Source organism: Pogonomyrmex barbatus, unplaced genomic scaffold, assembly GCF_055798465.1.
Source record: "Pogonomyrmex barbatus isolate J1 unplaced genomic scaffold, ASM5579846v1 scaffold2, whole genome shotgun sequence".
NCBI classification, from domain to species: domain Eukaryota; kingdom Metazoa; phylum Arthropoda; class Insecta; order Hymenoptera; family Formicidae; genus Pogonomyrmex; species Pogonomyrmex barbatus.
Genome location: NW_028297116.1, coordinates 20,963,262 through 20,981,221, shown reverse-complemented (window position 1 = coordinate 20,981,221; position 17,960 = coordinate 20,963,262). Strand labels below are relative to the sequence as shown.

Below are 17,960 nucleotides of genomic sequence, written 5' to 3'. Positions count from 1 at the left end.
AATTTAGAATAAGCTGTAAGTTTTTCATTGTGTAGAATAAAAATATAAAAAATTTGTAATACGACCTTAACTCTAAATAATTTATTTATTACAAACAAGATCTAATTACTAACAAACTACTGCCACAGGTCTTAATAACATATTATTAATTCATTTGTAATTTACTGTTGATTCTCTTATACGCGAGGCTCCGTACGAGGATACGCACGATAATGCGAGCATATGGTCAATCATTGAGTATCTGACTGCTTGCGCGGAGGCTAACGCTGATTGGTCCGTCGTCGCCGGTCGGCTAACGCGGCTCGTGGCTTTCGGCTCGCCGAGCTCGAGTCGGCTCGCTCAGTCGTACTCGAACCGCGCATCGGACAGGGTGGTGTGCTACCCTCTCTCGCGATTCCGTCGTTCCGTTGTGTGCGTGTGCGCATACGTCAGCTCGCCACGCGAGATACACCACGTTGTACATCCCCGAACGTTGTGCTTTGAATACGTTGACAGACAGGCGTGAAAACTCGAGAGTGTGTTCACACACAGAGGATAGTTTAAATTGCCGCGACCTCCAAAACGCGTCACGATTTTAAATCGTCGCGCTTTAATCTCGCGACGGAAACCGAGACGGAATATATCCGAGATATATCGCCGCCGATGCGTTTCTTAATCATAAATTATTCGTCGAAACGCAGAGATCGATTGACGTGCGACACGATCCGTGTAATCACGCGCCGCTTCGAGCTGTCACGCGAGATCGTCGCGCATTTAAATGGAGCAGCGTGGTGAAACTGTCGTCGCCGAGACTTGACGCAGCTCTCGTCCTCGACATTCTCCGCCGTGTGAAACGCTCGTGCGAATGAAAAATCCGATAGAGAAGGATCGTTTTCCATTCGGGAGGAACATCGCGGCGACGGAAAGGACGACGAAAGGCGAAAAGGGTCCACTTGACCCCCGCGAGATCGTACGCGGCACGAACGCGCGCGTTCTCTTTCAAAAGACGATCGCACGAACGCATCATCCGCGCGTCGACGTTTGCCAATTGAGTGTACTTCGATCGACGCTCAAAGGGATATATTGGGCGGAGTTGGGTGTTCCAACCAAAACGATGCCAGAACGCCTGTAATTCGCGCTCGTGCAGATGTCCTCTCGCGCGTATGAGAGGGATCCTTTTCAGCGGATGTGCGGGAGAGATAGATCGTCTTCGACGTAATCTGGCGTTGACGTGACCTAGCCTAACTTTTGCTCGGTGCCGAACTCCATCTGGTCTTCCACTCCCTTCATCCCTCGGGCTTATCGTGTGTGAGAGAGAGAGGAGAGTGTGCGCGCGCGACCATCCTTCCAAACCTCCCGTCGGATGGGGTGTAACTTGGTGCATTAGCTGAGGGTGAGTAATATATCATACAACATTTATAACATTTTGAAGCAGTCCGCCCAAGAAATTATCAGTCGGTGGTTCATCTACAGGAGAAATGTCCGAGAATGCGAGGCGTGATATAATAATGTCACGAGATTGCCGAAAATTGCAATTTGAAACCATTTTAATTAAATCTTGGATCGCACGTGTGCATGTGTGTATTATTCAATTCGCTAGAGAATTTTTTTCACGATTAATTTTTTAAAGCGGTTTGAAATTTTGATTAACGCCATCCATTTCGGATTCATTTTATTTTGTTGCAAATTGGATTTTGGCGGAAAAGGGAAGAGTTTGCAGATGGTGTAGCGCATATTGTGTTGCGACATGAGAACATTTGTTTTAATTTAGAATAAAGAGAAACAAGGTCAAAATCAAGTTAATGTAAGCTAGAAGAACGTTATGTAAAAAATTAAAATAACTGCTTTTATGTCACAATGTAATATTATGGCGTATTTATCATGCCATATTCATCTTTTCTTTATAATATTTTTTATAGTTATTTTATATCATTTATAATACGAAAAATCGCAGCATTTTGTGAAGTTAGCTTATTGGATGCTTATCGTACAACGCGTGCTAAATTATAAAATACTGCTCCGGAATCCTGCGATTTATTTATCCGGTACATATAATTTTCCAATAGATCTAAAAGGCATAGAATATGCGTCATATGTAGAAATATAGTCTCTAGGCCTTTTATCTCGAACATCTATGAATATTCAATTATACTTGTCACGATGTACATCGGACATGAATATTTAATCATCATTAAAGAAGGATATCAGCGTCATAGAGAGTTTTGAACTAGTAAATACATTTTTAGCTATTACTTATACTTTCTCAATTACGAGATTTCTCGGAGTTGATCTGTATATAATTTGATTAAGTTGCAGTCTCATCGCCTTGTATATTTCTGAAATGGCATGTTTGAAATATTCATCTTTACCCCTTAACTATTCCTTTTATTTTAATATTTTCTTTGAGATAAAAGAAAAGAGGAAATATAAGACAAATATAATAGGAATATAGAATTTCTTATATATTAATAGTATAGCAGTCAGTCAATAAATCGTGTATATTTTTAAATTTATATTTGTCTATATCTTAAGATAATATAGATTAATATATACCTTAATAAATATAATATAATTATAAAATAAATTTAAAGATATAAATTTAAAAATACATGATTATTAAATGATAACTGTATTTCGTAACAATATTACTAAGGATTAAGATAATACAATATTATAAGGATTAAAATAAAATATTTTTTTATATTTTACTACCTAAAGTGCTTTAGCAGAATTTTTATTTATTAATCAAAGAATCATATTTTTCACTTTATTTTTACATGACATTAACATTAACGTAGATAAATTTAAATGCGAAAGTTATCTTTAACATGATTTAATTGCAAAATGATATGATTATTGTATATTTTAAACTAATTTTAGGTTACTCAAATTTGATGACACGTAGTTTAAATAATATCAGCTTATAAAGAATACGTAACCATAATACGATACAATTTCATTTCGAATTCGTCTACATGTAAAATTCCGAGAGACGAAATACGATATTCGAAACGTCTAGACACGGCAAAGGGTTAAATCGTGCGGAGATTAATTGCGTCCGCAAAGGACACCGCTCGAGAGTGCAAAAAGTCGCCAGAGAAATAATATATCCGCCCGCACTTTAAAGATTCGCCGAACCTTGGTGGATCCGTATTTTGTGGGTACATGGCACCGAAAATAGTCGGTCGTTTTGGAACGTCTTTCTGCGCGCCGTTTAAGAGTAGCCCGGCGGAGAGAGAGATGAGGAGGGCTGGCGCTAATTGGTTAATGTCCGTCATTACTATACTCCCCGGCGCGGGAGGCGAAGAGAATTAAAACCGGCTATCAACTGGCAAGGAGGAAGAAACGAAGGGGAAAAAAGATCTCCTCCGTGATCTTTTTAGTGAGGTTGTTTCGGTTTCATTTGCACAGCCGCTTAGGGATGTAAAAGATATATCATTGTGTGTCTCGTGCAAAAAGAAATATTCTTTCTTATTCATTAGAATAGACGCGAAACAATTATGAAGCCGGTGAAATTACATTTGCGGCTTTGATGTTAATCGCACGTGCGTTCTTTCCCGCATGATCGTCGAATTTGCTCGTCTAGAGGTCTCGTTAAGGTCATGCAAGGAACCTTATCGCGAATACATCCCCTGACTTCGAAGCACGAGATCCCGCAATTAGCAGTAGTCGACGTTTACTTTGGCGACAAAGGGAATCGTCTTTCTCCATTATTCGAAGGGAAAAAAGAAACGCGGCGGATCCCGGGGAAAATCCCTTTTCCATTGCATTTGTAATTAACTTTAATTTCTAAAACATGCTTAACGTAATTTTATGAGACATTTTGGAATTGACTATATTAAAATTAACGAAAGCCGTAATTACCTCCAATAGACGTTTACGTATAGTGCATTATTAAATTTCATTTGTAGAACTTACCTATGTTGAACTACGTTAATTAATTTCTACAAGCAATTTTGTAATTTACGTAATACGAGTAAATCGATGATCAGCTTACCGAGAGTTCCATTGTTTGGATTGTACGCGTATTTACTGAATATTACAGTAATTACGCTTTTATATGCCGGGATGGACTTAATACGCGTGCATGCAAAATGTATACGGCGGAATTCAAAATTGCGGTTTTCCACGAGTTAACTGAAGATTACGAATGATAGCAGATAATGAGAGCAGAAAAATAATGTTCTCCTTATATAAAAAAAAATAGTGTTCTCCTTATATAAAAAAAAAAATATATATATAAAAATATATAAAAACCGTATTTCATGATATGATTATGATCCCACTGCTCTATCATAAATATCGTCACGCGTTGTACTTATCATAACGTATTGCGCCTGGAAGTCTTTGGAATTTTTGCAGTATGTTACTTCTCGATATTTTCTACACGTGATTACAAATATAAACCATCGTTATCGAGTCAGGCTTCGAATTCTGCGTATAAGCTCACGATTCTGGGCGATCGGCAATCGTGATTTGATTCTCGCACATAGAAAGTATGAGAAATTGAAAGATTCCAGATAGCGCGCCGTGGTGCTCGCCACCGACATGTAAGTCCGTAGTCACGTGAGGCCGAATGACTAACATTCTCATCTTTACTACACGGGAATACACTTATGCGCCGGGGCATTCATTTTCCGCTATCGTGAGCCGTGCTTCTCGCGCAAGTGACTCGCAAGATTGAAAAATTCTAGATAAGAAGATGTTAAACTGCATCCTCCCAGCCTTGGAGTGATCACAGGAGCGACCACGTGACTTTTTCTCTGTTAATCCAATCTTAGATGACGTGAAGTTAGAACGCCCGTATCAATAACTTCTCGACAAATTTTCTCCACTGAGATATCGATTCTAGTTTATCCTGATTCGAATTGAAGTCTCATAAATTATGTTTTACTTTACATGCAAAAGGGAAGCGGAGAATACAACGTGCAGCTGTGATAGGGATTTATATTTCTCAGTATGCGCGAATAGTAACTTCAGTCATAAGCGCAAGATGGCTGTGAATTGATTAATTAAGAAGCGTGTAAACGTGACTAATTAACAGTCGTTTATTTGATAGTTTAAATAAATGACCGTTTTACATTTTATTCATTACAACCGACCACTCGCGATGACGCGAATAAAATTTCACGTATTATCATGACTATATGGTTCATAGTCGGCGAATATTTTGGCCAATAACATTGCTCTTTATAAGAATGACATCAAATATAAATCCATCGTATTTATGGAAAATTAATAGCATTCCGACATCAGAAGGATGGAATGCGAAGTTGTGAATTCCTTTCCCGTGTTTTCCGCTCCCAATGTGAATTTATTCGCCGCGTAGCCATGTTTAATTCGTCGGTAATTACACCCACACTCGCGTACATTCTTCGCTTTGAAATTTCATCGTAAATGCACAGCCATCCGCGAAACAATTTCATATTTTCAATGTTAAACTCAGAGTGAATACCAATATCGCGAAAATTTCTCGCGACGTACCGTTGCCCCGGCATTGCCCCGACGATCCATTTGCATAGTACGACCGCCAGCGCAGCGGCATTTTCGCGCGCGACGTTTTTATTAGGCCGCTGCAGCCAGCGGGGAATTTCTTTTCCGCCGTTTTGCGAGATCCCGAATTGCTGCGTGCGCTGCATTCGCGAATCCAGCGGCATTCGTTTCCGCGAGGCACAAAGCGAAAGACTTCTGTCGTGGTTGACGTCATTAGCGTGCGCCATTGTCGGTAGACGGCTACATTTACAGCTGGCCACGCGAAAGCCGACGGCAACCTGTGTACATTTCAACGGTGAGTGCACTTAAAATTCCCATTTACTTGCTGCACGCAGCCATTCGTATCGGCGCGAACGCATCCTCGCACGAAGGGGGTTGGCCGACCGAGAGAAACTCACCATCATTGTTGCGCCATTTACGAGTGAAGAGGAACATACGTGCAAAAATGTTCTGCGGTATAATGGTGATACTTGACCGAAATACTGGGAAAAAATTTTCACTGAAGATATTACTAAGAACAGATATTGCTAGCAGCATTTCTTTGAAAATTGAAAAATTTATGTTTAGTTATTGGCAGTAATTTCGAGTAAATGCTATACTCATCTTTGTAATTACGCGTTACAGCAACATCTCTTTTACTTTATTTTGACTAAAATTTATTTTCCTTTTATTTTGAATAGAGCAAACATTAAAATTTTAGAGCGCAAATATTATTTCACCGAGTATTTTTGAACACTAGAAGAAACGATCAAACTTTGCAAACTTTTTGCGTACACGAATTACGATTGCAAAGTCGATAAGAATTCCGTCTGTTTTTTTTATACTACTTTGTCCCTGCATTAAGTTCCTTATGCGCCTTGCCAGATCTCGTTAACTTGGGTTCCCATTACGAGGGTGGTGTATAACGACCTAGGAAAAGTAGTCGAGTGCTTAATACAGTAATCAAGGATAAAGGTCGGCCGTTCGCATGTAAGGTGACGAAAATTGGAAAGACCCTTTCCCAGGAAAATCTTTTTGTTGCATCTCATTCGAGAAATATAGGTAGATTAAATATAGTATATTAATATTATAATTAAGAAATTATTTTTTCTAGTTAATATTTAATTATTCTAAAAATAGTAGAGAAAGGAAAAAATATCTTTTTCTAAACAGTATGAAATATATTTACACGAATAATATATACGAGTTAATTTATAGTTTATTTCGAACTTCGAACGATAATATTATACATTCGGCGGTGGAATATCTTTCCTTCTATGTCTCGCACGATATGCTACTAACGGCTTAAGAACTGATTTATTGTCAATTTAACTTTTGGGATTGGCTAAGTTAACGTGCCGATACGTAACTTAAGGCGTAACTTTGGCGGTGAGTTTAGACCCTACATCCTAATGCAAAATGCTACGTTAGTTCTTGAATAAAACTGTGGTTTTCTCTTCAATAAAATGCCGAGTTATTTATCTCACGACTTTTAATATTAAACTACGTAGGACGAGAGAAAATTCCGGAGACCGAGATAGAATCGGCGCGTATGAACGCTCGATCGTACCGACGAGTTTTTCTTCTGGAAGAGTGCGTTTCGCTTGCGTGCTTTTCTTTCTAATACCGGTGGGGATCCAGGCAGGCGTTATTGAAAATCCGTATGCGAGACGACACGTTGACGGGCCCGACGACGTCGCAACAGCTCGTGTGTTTAACCCCCGACCAAGGATGCGCATACTTTAGCCACCCCTTTTAAGTATTCCTGCAATAGCGCCGGAGGCCATGTGGTATGTAACCCCAAGGTGAGTTCCGTTGTAGCCAGCTAGAAATCGCGCCAATATCTTCGTCGTTGGTCGTTATCAAACGGGAGCGTCGTGCAGAAGAGAAGTCTTTTCTCAGAGAGGAAATTGACAGTGTCGATGTAAGAACAAGTTTCGACAACGAAGTTCGTCCTCGGAATTTTGCGTGCTTCCACCGAGTCTCATGTTTAGTAAAGTTACGCAAATGAAACAGCCCGGTTATTTATCCATTCATGCTCGCAATCTCAAGAAAGTTCTTTCTCTTTCTCTCATGAAAAATTATTTATGTATTTTAATAAAAGGAAATATGCAATTTTTAAAATATAAATGGGAAAGAGAATTACTTGTATTGTATGGAGAATATGCAAAAAAATTAAGAAAAGTTTTGTTTAAAAAATATATACTTTATATTATAATAATAAAACATAAAAAATTATTGTCTGAACATTGCTTACCGCAATCAATTTTAAGAAAATATACTTTACACTCAACTCGTTATATAATTACAATTGATTTTTTTCTTTAATTATCTACAATAATGTTACGTACTCTTACATTAATTTTATTGCATTTATCACATTGTATTCGTAATAAATTAAATTACAGTTTGCGTAGCAAAAAGTATGCATTTTGTCCAAACTTTTTTGTTTACTTATGCACAAGTATTTTTTTTGCAAATATTATTTTTACATGACATAATATTTAAAAATATAATCTAAGCTACTTTCTAATGTTATTAATTTAACAAAATTATTTATACAATAAAAACATAAATGATTGTATTTCTATCGGAAGATTATTTGTTTCAACAAATTTAAAAGACGAAAAGCTAATTGCAAGCATTTAATCAGTAATGCAGGAAAATCTGAATGGTGTGGTATATTAACCGATGAATAACGAGCTAATATTGCTCGGAAGGCGTTGCACGTTTAATCAACGGCAATAAAATAATCGATATCGGCCGTGCGGCCGTCTATATCATTATTGGCATTTCGTAATAAAGCAGATATTGGAAAAATAAGTTAACACGATATGAAACGAGCGCCCGCGACGCAAGGATTGAGATACGTCTTACAGGCTCCTGGGGACAAGTTAGTTGGGAGAGCGCTGCACGGAATTTCCGCGTAAACGTTGCGGTACATCGCGCGTGCTCGAGAAATTGATGCCCCCGTGGGAAGGGACAGCACTTCCTCCTAAATAAGGGACTCGCGCGGGGGTAGTCGCGCGAGTTTGGAAATTGTGACCGCAACGCGACCGACGAGAATGTCCTTGTCACGTGCGACCGGGATCGCTCCTGGGATAAGCGCTTTTCTCTTCCGCTTCTCTCTATTTTGTGCCGGGCACGCTTCACTTCAGAAACAAGCTGGTACGTTTATTGTCATCCAACGAACGTGGAGTGTCGCGTCATCGTTCTTGTATGGTAGTTATTACTAAGGATTGGATACGATCTTTTTCGGTTAGCCTGAAATATTGCTTCTCTTGGTTCACACGGTAACAGTGAGTTAGTGTAGTAAATTCTAAAGTGAAGAAAACATTAGAAGAAAGACAGAAGTGATACAATTTTATTTTAATATAAAAATTAACTTTTAATATAAAAATAAACATTTGTTACTTTTAAATAACTTTAAATTGTTACTTTTAAAATACAAATTTTTTTTTTTTTATTAGATTATTGTTTTTTTTTTCAAATAAATGAAAAGATCAATTTGTATGAAGAATTCAGAGTTAGAGTCAAAGTCAAGTAAAAAAAAATTAAATAAAATATTCTTTTATACAATTATTAATATTATATATATCTTTAATATATATATTTTTAAAAAAATGCAAGAATTTGTATTGCTTTCTATTTAAATTTATGAATGAATAAATGTATAGTTTTATTTAGATTCTTTTCATATATTATTTAAAAATTATTATGCAAAGATTTTGAGGAGGATCAGTAGCAGTCAGATAAAATAGATTCGTGCAGTGATAACGATTTGGACGCACCGCAATTTAGAAGGAAATTCGTGCCAACGATCTCTTATTGTTTATGTTTGAAACTAGTTAGCACGCGCGATAGGTATACTCGTTTGACGGCGGACAGGAAGGGTAGACGAAGTCGGTAAACTAGGTAAGCTAAACTGACAATCATAGCTTTAAAAGCACCGTACAGCCGAAACTTTTGCCCGGATTCCGATCCGTAGAAATTAGTCGGTTAGACTGAAACTTGTCGAAGTTTCGTATATCACGGTGCACTCTGTTCCTTGATTTGGTACGTGAGAAGATTTTAACGGATACCGTAGCAAAGTACAAAAGCGCACGTTGTACGATCGTACGAATCGAACGGGTGTAAAAACGTGAAAGAGTTTTGCCCGCAGTCGGGTTGAGCGAGATTATCAGTCACCATGGACTCTGGGGCTATGCATTTCTCCCCTTTCTCTTTCTCACTAATGTATTTCGTGCAGTCATTATATTACGCGGCATGCAACGAAAAATTACAATGTCCACCATGCTCGAAGCTTTATCGTGTTTTAACGTCACCGCGCGGACCAATATTAAACGCGATATAAACGGTGCTAGTGGCCAATTTGGTACGGAAGTGAAATGGGAGGAAAAAATACCGTGGACCGCTTGAGAATTTCGGTCGTGGCAAAGTGCGCCGTGGACACGTTTTATTTTACACGGCGGACATGCCGTATCAGCGTGGAAAGTGGAGCACGCTCGCATAGCCATTCCTAGGCCAGACATTTTCTCTTGCCTTTGCAGCTCTTTCTCCGTTTTGCGTCCCTCTTTTCCTCCTTTGTCCCTTTTTTTCCTCATTTTTTTGACGTACCCAGAGATGCGCAAATATTTTACGCGAACTGATACCAGCACACAGCACACATAGCGCTATAAATGATAGCACGAACATGTTTCGCCGAGATGCCGCTTCTCTTTTGCAGCCGGATACACCGAAGAATAGAGGGCTCGTTTTAGATACATTGAAGATAAATTTTTCCGCTATCTCGCTGTCACTTTAACGTAATGTTTTAAAAAGATTTATTTAAAAAAAAATAAACAGTATCAATAATTTGCGCTAAACAAATTGAACGGGAAATATATGTTTAGAGGGAAAAATATGTAAAATTACTTCATATCCATAGATGTGATCGTTATTGTTATATCGTGCAAATCGTTAATTCCTTGCCTATAGCAATCAAAGTAACATTGTGATTGATTACCTTGGACATGACGTGTCACGCGTATCGCCCGATAAACGATGCACAGTTATAATAAATTTCTGTGGCTACATTCGATCAGCAACAACGTTCTATTCGACCCTGGTCTGTCTTTACTATCGTTTTGTGCATAAATCGCATCGCGAGGCAAATAAAGATTCCGCACGGATAACGCTGCGCGTTCACGATTCAGCGGCATGAATGATAGTGTGAAAAACCAGGGTTTGCGCTAGAGTTTCGCCTCAAAACGTTTTGCCTTTTTCTCATAGAGTGAAACAGATAAATAGCTAGTCCATTTAAGTTAAATTTTCGTATGCTTTATTTCTCACAAAATTACAATTGTTACAGAACGTATTTCAAAAAGTACGACCACGTAGTTATAGTTAAATTAAGCCGAATAATTTAATTCCTTAAATCAGCAGTATAAAAGAGAATCGACATCTTTGTTGCACTCGAATTTTAAAGCTTTTCAATGATGGATCGAATACCCGCTTTATCCGTTGAATAGTTTGATGAAACATTTGCATTGCTCGTCTTCGCTTCTCTGTTCTCTATTATGTCTGATAATAGACAGCTTTCACGTTCCTGGTGACGTTTAATTTGTCATTTATTCTCTTTTATTAACTGCGCGCGCGCGCGCGCGTGTGTGTGTGTGTGTGTGTGTGTGTGTGTTTTGTATTTATGTGATGTGTGAGATACAGCTGAATATAGAATCATGTCAATCTCCGTGATATATTTTTTGCAATATAGTTTATTACTATAAGTTCAAAAGATTACATAGATCTTAATGACCATTCTCATGTAATTCATGAAATTTTACATTGAAACTGTCATTAATGCTGTTAAATTTTTATTATAATATCAATTATAATATTATCATTAAGCTGTTCCTTAGCGTAATATTTTTGTGTATTTCTCTGCGATGCTTGTAAAATTGTTTTTTTGTTATCATAAATTCATGTCCCACAATATGTTATTTTTCTTAACAAAACTGCCCGGATGTAGAGCTTACACGGTTGCTCGCACGCGCGAGAGTTATGGCTAAGCAACCGAGATGGTAAGGCCGGGTCGCGGGCCAACGAAGTAAATTTACGCTGATGAGAAAATTCCACGTATATTGGATCGATAAGGAAAATGGAATGTAATTTTCATAAACTCTTTCTCAACTAAAATCGATTGTTGTCGTAAATGATTATCGTCGTTCTAATTACAGTGAATTAAGCAGGCGAGTTGCAAGCTTCAATTACGAACAGCCCGTATTTTCTATTCGCAGAGCTGACGTCGTTTGTGGTTGGAACGAAGTAGTCTATCACAAATAAATTAATTTATCGATTTGCATATGCGTGTGCAGCTTTTTGCATTATTTAATTACAATGGTATTAATTCGCTCAATTTCCCTAGTGTCCCAAAGCAAATTTGCATTATAAATATCTACGATATTTAGGGGAATCGATTTCGAATCTTTAATGATAGACATTTCGTACATTTAAACTAATAATTTATTTTTTAATTTATTAGTGTTTTTTGTGGGAGTTGTAAAGAATGTGACGCGATGTGACGTGTGATTCGAGTAAATTCGTCGAATTATTCAATTTTTCCTTCAAAGACTGAGTTGGCTATTAAACCAGATATCGATTTGCGGTTGCCCGAGCTAAACGGCCCAATACGAAGTTCGTAGCAATGGCTCGGGGCAACGGCCGGATTGGGACACAAGTGAATAATACAGTACAGTGGATGCTGCTGATGTTTCAGTCACTATTAACGAACCTTTCTGAACTAAAGAAGCTCCATTAAGTGATAAATCAGCGAGCATAAAGAATGTCGTTTATATTTAGTTGATTTGAATCGATTGACCATATTTTATCCAGTGATGCAGCCAATAATGTCGTAAATCATACATCAGTTATTCTTTGAATACAAACGTTCATATCTTTATATTGTCTTTAAAAAAATCTGTCTATTTATTTGTTTATTTTTCAACCGATATGAGCTATTCTCTTATTAAATATTGTCAATTTATGTATTAATTATAAGTATAAACAAAGAAACGTTAATTGTTTTATCGTTTAATTTATTGAAATTTGTAGAAATTAGTCAGATAAGTAATTTACCGGGCTATTGAATAGTTATTCTGAGATTTGAATAAATATAAAATTTATATTAACATTTTACGAAAATTTCTGGAAACTAACTAAATTTAATTCGCTAATTGCCGAGTACGTCTTGCTATCTTAAAATAGAAGTCATTTTCTCTCTCGCGACTTAAACAACGGTAGAATCTCTTTTTAAAATTAATCCATTACCATGTGGTGGCGCGCGTTGTACAGTTACGGTACATTAACTATAAAGGGTGAGCAGTGTGTCCTTTTCCCGTCTTTCACCCTTTCTTCTCTGTTTATTTTCCTCCTGCGTCTCCCTTTATTGTGTTATTTATGTGCTTAATACCAGCTTAAGCGAAGTGGCTCAACCTTTCTCGTAATCTGTCGCTTTTTTCTTTCGTATTTTTCCTCTCGCGCAATACAGATACGTAGGCAGCTTATTTCGTTCTTGACGGCTTCGTAATCCTGTGATTTTCCTTGCGGAAGAAACCTGATGTGCGAAGGAAAAACGCAGAGGTAAGAATAATCCGCGATGAGGGGAAAAGAAGAATTAATCGTTCTCGATATGGCTCTAATTGTCACGGGGGAGGGGGGGGCATGGTCGATTCGTGCAAATGGTCTTGTTCGACATCGATCGGTATATCGATGGGTTCTGCGAGTGACGGTGCGGCCGGAAAAATCGTGATTTAAACGGCTGAACTACTTCGCGCACCGGCGTCTCCGTCGTTTGGCGACTTCCCCTTGACTCTCTCATACATTTCGTTCTCCGTTCTTTATTATTCCTCGTGACTCGGTCGCCCGATTCGTCCCTCTTTGTTCTTTTCTCCTTCCAGGACTGTACAACATACATTCTCTCATACTCGCTCCGGACTGTGATTTTCTAAAAGCTTCTCCCGAGGTGCCTGAAAATCGTTTGCTAGCCAAGGTACGGTGGATATCTCGGAAAAACGAAAAAAACGTTCACTTTCTTTTGGTAATCGGCGTCGCGTAACAACGGCAAACTGCAGATTGCAGAGATTAAAAGCGATTTTTAGAGATAGAGCAATTTGTTCCGCGAACACTTTTTTTTTATTTCTATAATCGTTTTGGTGTGGATTTTTTTCTTTGTGTCGGTGGATTTCGATACTTCATGCGAGGCGACTAAAAACTTTATACGTAAAAAAAGCAACGGAAGAATTTTTAATTTATTTAAAAATTTATTCTATTTTTTTTAACAAAAACACGAATTTGTACAATATATAATATTTTTTCAGATTTTGACATCAAAATTATTGTAAAAATTCATATTTTTGATATTTTTCTTGTGATTTGTAAATTTGTGCGAAATAACATTTGCGCGCATGGAGCGAGAGAACTTTTGATTAATATATCATATAATTTATCATGCAGAGAAATAAACATAAGACCAATTAATTTACTATTGCATGCATATCTCTCTTATACATCGATCTATTCAGATACTTAATTAATCTTAATCTGTAACGATGAATCTCGTGCAGATGTCACCGGGGTCTAACGACTTAATTAGTTATATGAGAGTGGCGGTGTTCCTTGATGACACAGCGTTGAAAAAAATGCAAATTAAATAGAAATTATCGTCCGTGATCTGCCAAATGATCTCGTCCGAGCGACTCGCATGTAACGTGTTCCTGCTTCTCGGGTTTCTTCAAAGAACCCGCACCAACACGGATTCTTTCATAAGCGAGCTGGCAGGTTATTTCAGCCGACTATCTCGTAAAAAACGTCCGCATATCTTATCGTTTGTATCAAGACGGCACCAGCACCCTTCATCGCGATTATTTCGCGAATGTTTACACCGATAAGCTCGCCGATATTACGTTACCTCTCGTTTAATTATAATTAAATTCTTACTAATAGTCAGCCTGGGGCTGCTCTACGATGCTATAACTGCCGCCGTGTACTAACGAACTCGAATGGGCGTTCAATTAAACGCTACTTAGCGCGTCCCTCTGCTCTCCCCGTGACATCGTTAACGTCTTTCGTCACGTTAATCGGCCCTGATATCGCCGGAGATGCATCTGCATGCATCATCGAACCGTACATCGAAGGAGATGAAATTGTCCTTCAGTGACGTGCCGATCATCTCGTGTTTGCGAATTTACATAAGCGATTTACTTGTAACTAACGAAGTGGCGTTCGATAGGAAAATTAACGTTTCGATTATTGATTAATTAACGGTAACGTTAAAATTTCATAACTAATTGAAATAAATCTCATAGCTAACTGAAATTCAATGGAATATAAATTTCGGGAACGTGTTTCTGTGATCCTAGTGGTGGATTTATGCATTCCGATGTCACGTAACATGCGCCACGTTTCAGCTTTGTTCGCGGTTAATTTTATAGAATTAATATATATGCGTTCTGCGACAGGATCATGCCAATGGAATGATGGTGAAATTATTGATTTTCCCAGATTATAGCTTGAAAATTTATCATTGGCTGCACGAATACTTTTAAAATGAATTTGACGATCAATATCTATGCGCACATTCTTTGTAAAAATGCCGTAACTTGTCTAGTAAAGGAATTTTCCAAGGAGGTAATAGATATTCTGAACTCCTAGTTATACCGGAGCTTCTCGCTCAATAGGGTAATCAGCATTTCTCAACAATAATTGCCGAGCGGTCTCGCTTGGAACGTTCTCGCATTACCATTTGTTATCTTTTAAGTGAAAATATAGTCTGACTGACACACGGTACATATGGATAAGAAATATCCATTTTGACAATAATTTTTTCGAGGATATTTCGAACATCTGGTTATTTTCTTTATTACAAGTGGAATAAATTACCTTTTTTTATCTGAAAAATTTGATGTGTGCACGTATCCAATAAACTGATGACTTGAAATGGTTTCTCTATAAATATGCGTGCTTCTGTCTTTGTTAGGTCAGCATATATAGTTCCAAAACTAATTTATTATATTGATTTGTCAATAACGTTTCATTACTATTATCATTTTACTATTATAAACCACGGAGAAAAGGTAAATTAGGAAAAGATAAATTAGGAAATTGGCGGACAAATCGTTGATATGAAACGGTAGCTATGAGCTCTTCGGGCTTTTTTGCAAAAAAAAAAATATATTTGTGTGATACTCGTCATACTAGTCCGCGCGCGTACGAAACTTTAATATGATGAAATTCAGTTCGTGGGGCAAACTGAATTTATACCTACCGTAACGGTCTCTCCATCACTATCCATTTTTCCAGAGCTTTTACTGGCATTCACGGCAGCACTCCGTCAAAATTTTCCAAAGCGAGGCCGTCTCGCTCCGCTGCATCGGTAATCATTGCACTCGAATGCACAAGGTAATACTTCACCAGGGCTTTGACGCGCAAGCTTTGCCCGCAGGTGCGGAATCGTCGGCTCGATGCGACAGCTGTGCGACGCCCGTACGGTTTACAATCACGTGAAGCGGCTTGTTTAACGATAATTATAACACCGCCAATTCGATGCTTGTTTGCGGTTATGACACATACGCGTAATATCGATATCGCTTTCGAACGATTTCCAGCGAGAGCAAATGCCGGATTTATAATGATATATTTCGGCATTTCGATGAATTCAGATTTTTGAGATTTTTTTTTTTTGTAAAAATGCTGCTTACGCGCGCGTTATTTATTGTTATTGAATCGAATGTAATTTTAGAAAACCAAGTCAATATATAATCAAATATATAATCAAATAATATGAATATAAAAACAAATCTTCCTAATGTGGCAAATTGTTTTAACTAATTAGGCAAATTAATACTTATCTAAAATCGATTGCGAAACATGAAGACGCGAAATGGATGGCGATGAAAACGGTCAAATGATGCGTTATAATAAATAGCGAATAATAATTTGTCGTATATTATCTTTTTAATTGCACTGTTTGGATAGGATGCCGAAATTTCGCTATTACTGGCCCAGGCTAGATTGTCCGAGCTCGCGCACGGGGAATTCGTCATATCCACGCGTCAGCTGCAACGCACTGACGGATTACAACCGTGCAGGCACGTCGGTTAACGATAATAACACCGTCGTTTTCTACGTGTAACACATGCACACGGTGCATACGATACACGTACGGATATTTAAAGCCGAAACTTTGCCAGTAGCTTAGCTTACAATTAGCCATCTGTACAGCGCTCGATATATCTGGTGTTGCGCGGTTAACCAGTTAACTTGCTGAACGGATTAATCGATTAAACAATTTACTGAATTATTTTGGCCGCCGTGATATGCCGAGACAGGGACCGATCGCTGATTCGCCCATTCGATTGAACGTTAATTTCCCTGCGCTATTGACAAGTCGATTTTGTTTCCACTCTTTGTCCCGCATCGTCACCTATGATTTATCGACATTTCGTACTGCCGCACACCCATCCCTCTCTTTCCTCCTTCCCCTCCCCTCCCCCCTCCGCATCCCCTTGCGATAGCCAGGCGTTATCACTCTGATTAATTTTCCTACGTTCCTGCTGACGCTCTGACGCGAGTTACTGTCACAATTTGCAACCCGGAACCTTGTCTCTGCTGCATAGGTGATCATTGCACTCAAACGCAACTACCAGCTAATATTTTGACATCGCTTTGACACAGCATTGTTGCCATAGCCCGTTGCACCGGCAATAGCGAGAACGGCGTTGTTTAGTAATAATTATAGTGACAACGTACGGCGAATGTGTACGCATACACAATGCATCCTATCAAAGCAGAAACTTGTAATTACCGCTCCCACGATAATTTCCGTCGATGCGCGAGGCGTTGATTGTGCAATTGAGAATATCTAGAAATGTCACATTTATATCATGTGAAGGGCCTCCCTTTGAATAACGGAATAATATAACTTGTTATAACCTGTTGGCGTATCATGTCTAATTATAATTACACAGTGAAGTTGTACTACTTTGCTGTATGTACCGTGTAAACGTTGAAAGACAGAGAGAGAGAGAGAGAGAGAGAGAGAGAGAGAGAGAGAGAGAGAGGGGGGGATGGAGAGAGAAGGAGAAATCTGTTTATGAAATGCGTGTTAAACCGACATTTAAGTGATAAAATGTAAGCGAAATTATATAGAAACTTTCGAGTGAGAGCGCTTTTGATCAGCGTACATAAAACAATTATACGAGAAATTAAATTAATCAGAGGAAGTGTTTAATAAATCAAAACCAAACCAAAATTGCGTAGTCGTAATCACTGTTTATTGAGTGAGAAGATAGTTTATTCATGATTTTAGAATAACGATATCTAATGCATTTTCACGCTAGACGTGGCTAGAGGTACGGTCAATGTTTCATACAAGCTTCGAAGGCAGAAACCCGAGGCATTTACGCATTTTGCTCCTGGGAACTATTTTCACTATACATAAAGAGAGAGAGAACGATATATAATTGCAGGTATAT

The 17,960-nt window shown here is 38.2% G+C and overlaps 1 protein-coding gene across 2 annotated transcripts in view; it reads left to right on the top strand.

Annotated features, from left to right (window-relative positions):
* Positions 1–347: 347 nt before the first annotated feature.
* The window catches only part of Ddr (discoidin domain-containing receptor 2), a 168,630-nt gene continuing 151,017 nt past the window's right edge, over positions 348–17,960 (top strand). For both annotated transcript variants that reach the window (XR_016138987.1, XM_011643757.2), the window contains exon 1: positions 348–1,372. The gene's annotated coding sequence lies outside the window, so the exon portion shown is untranslated. The remainder of the gene's footprint in view (positions 1,373–17,960) is intronic.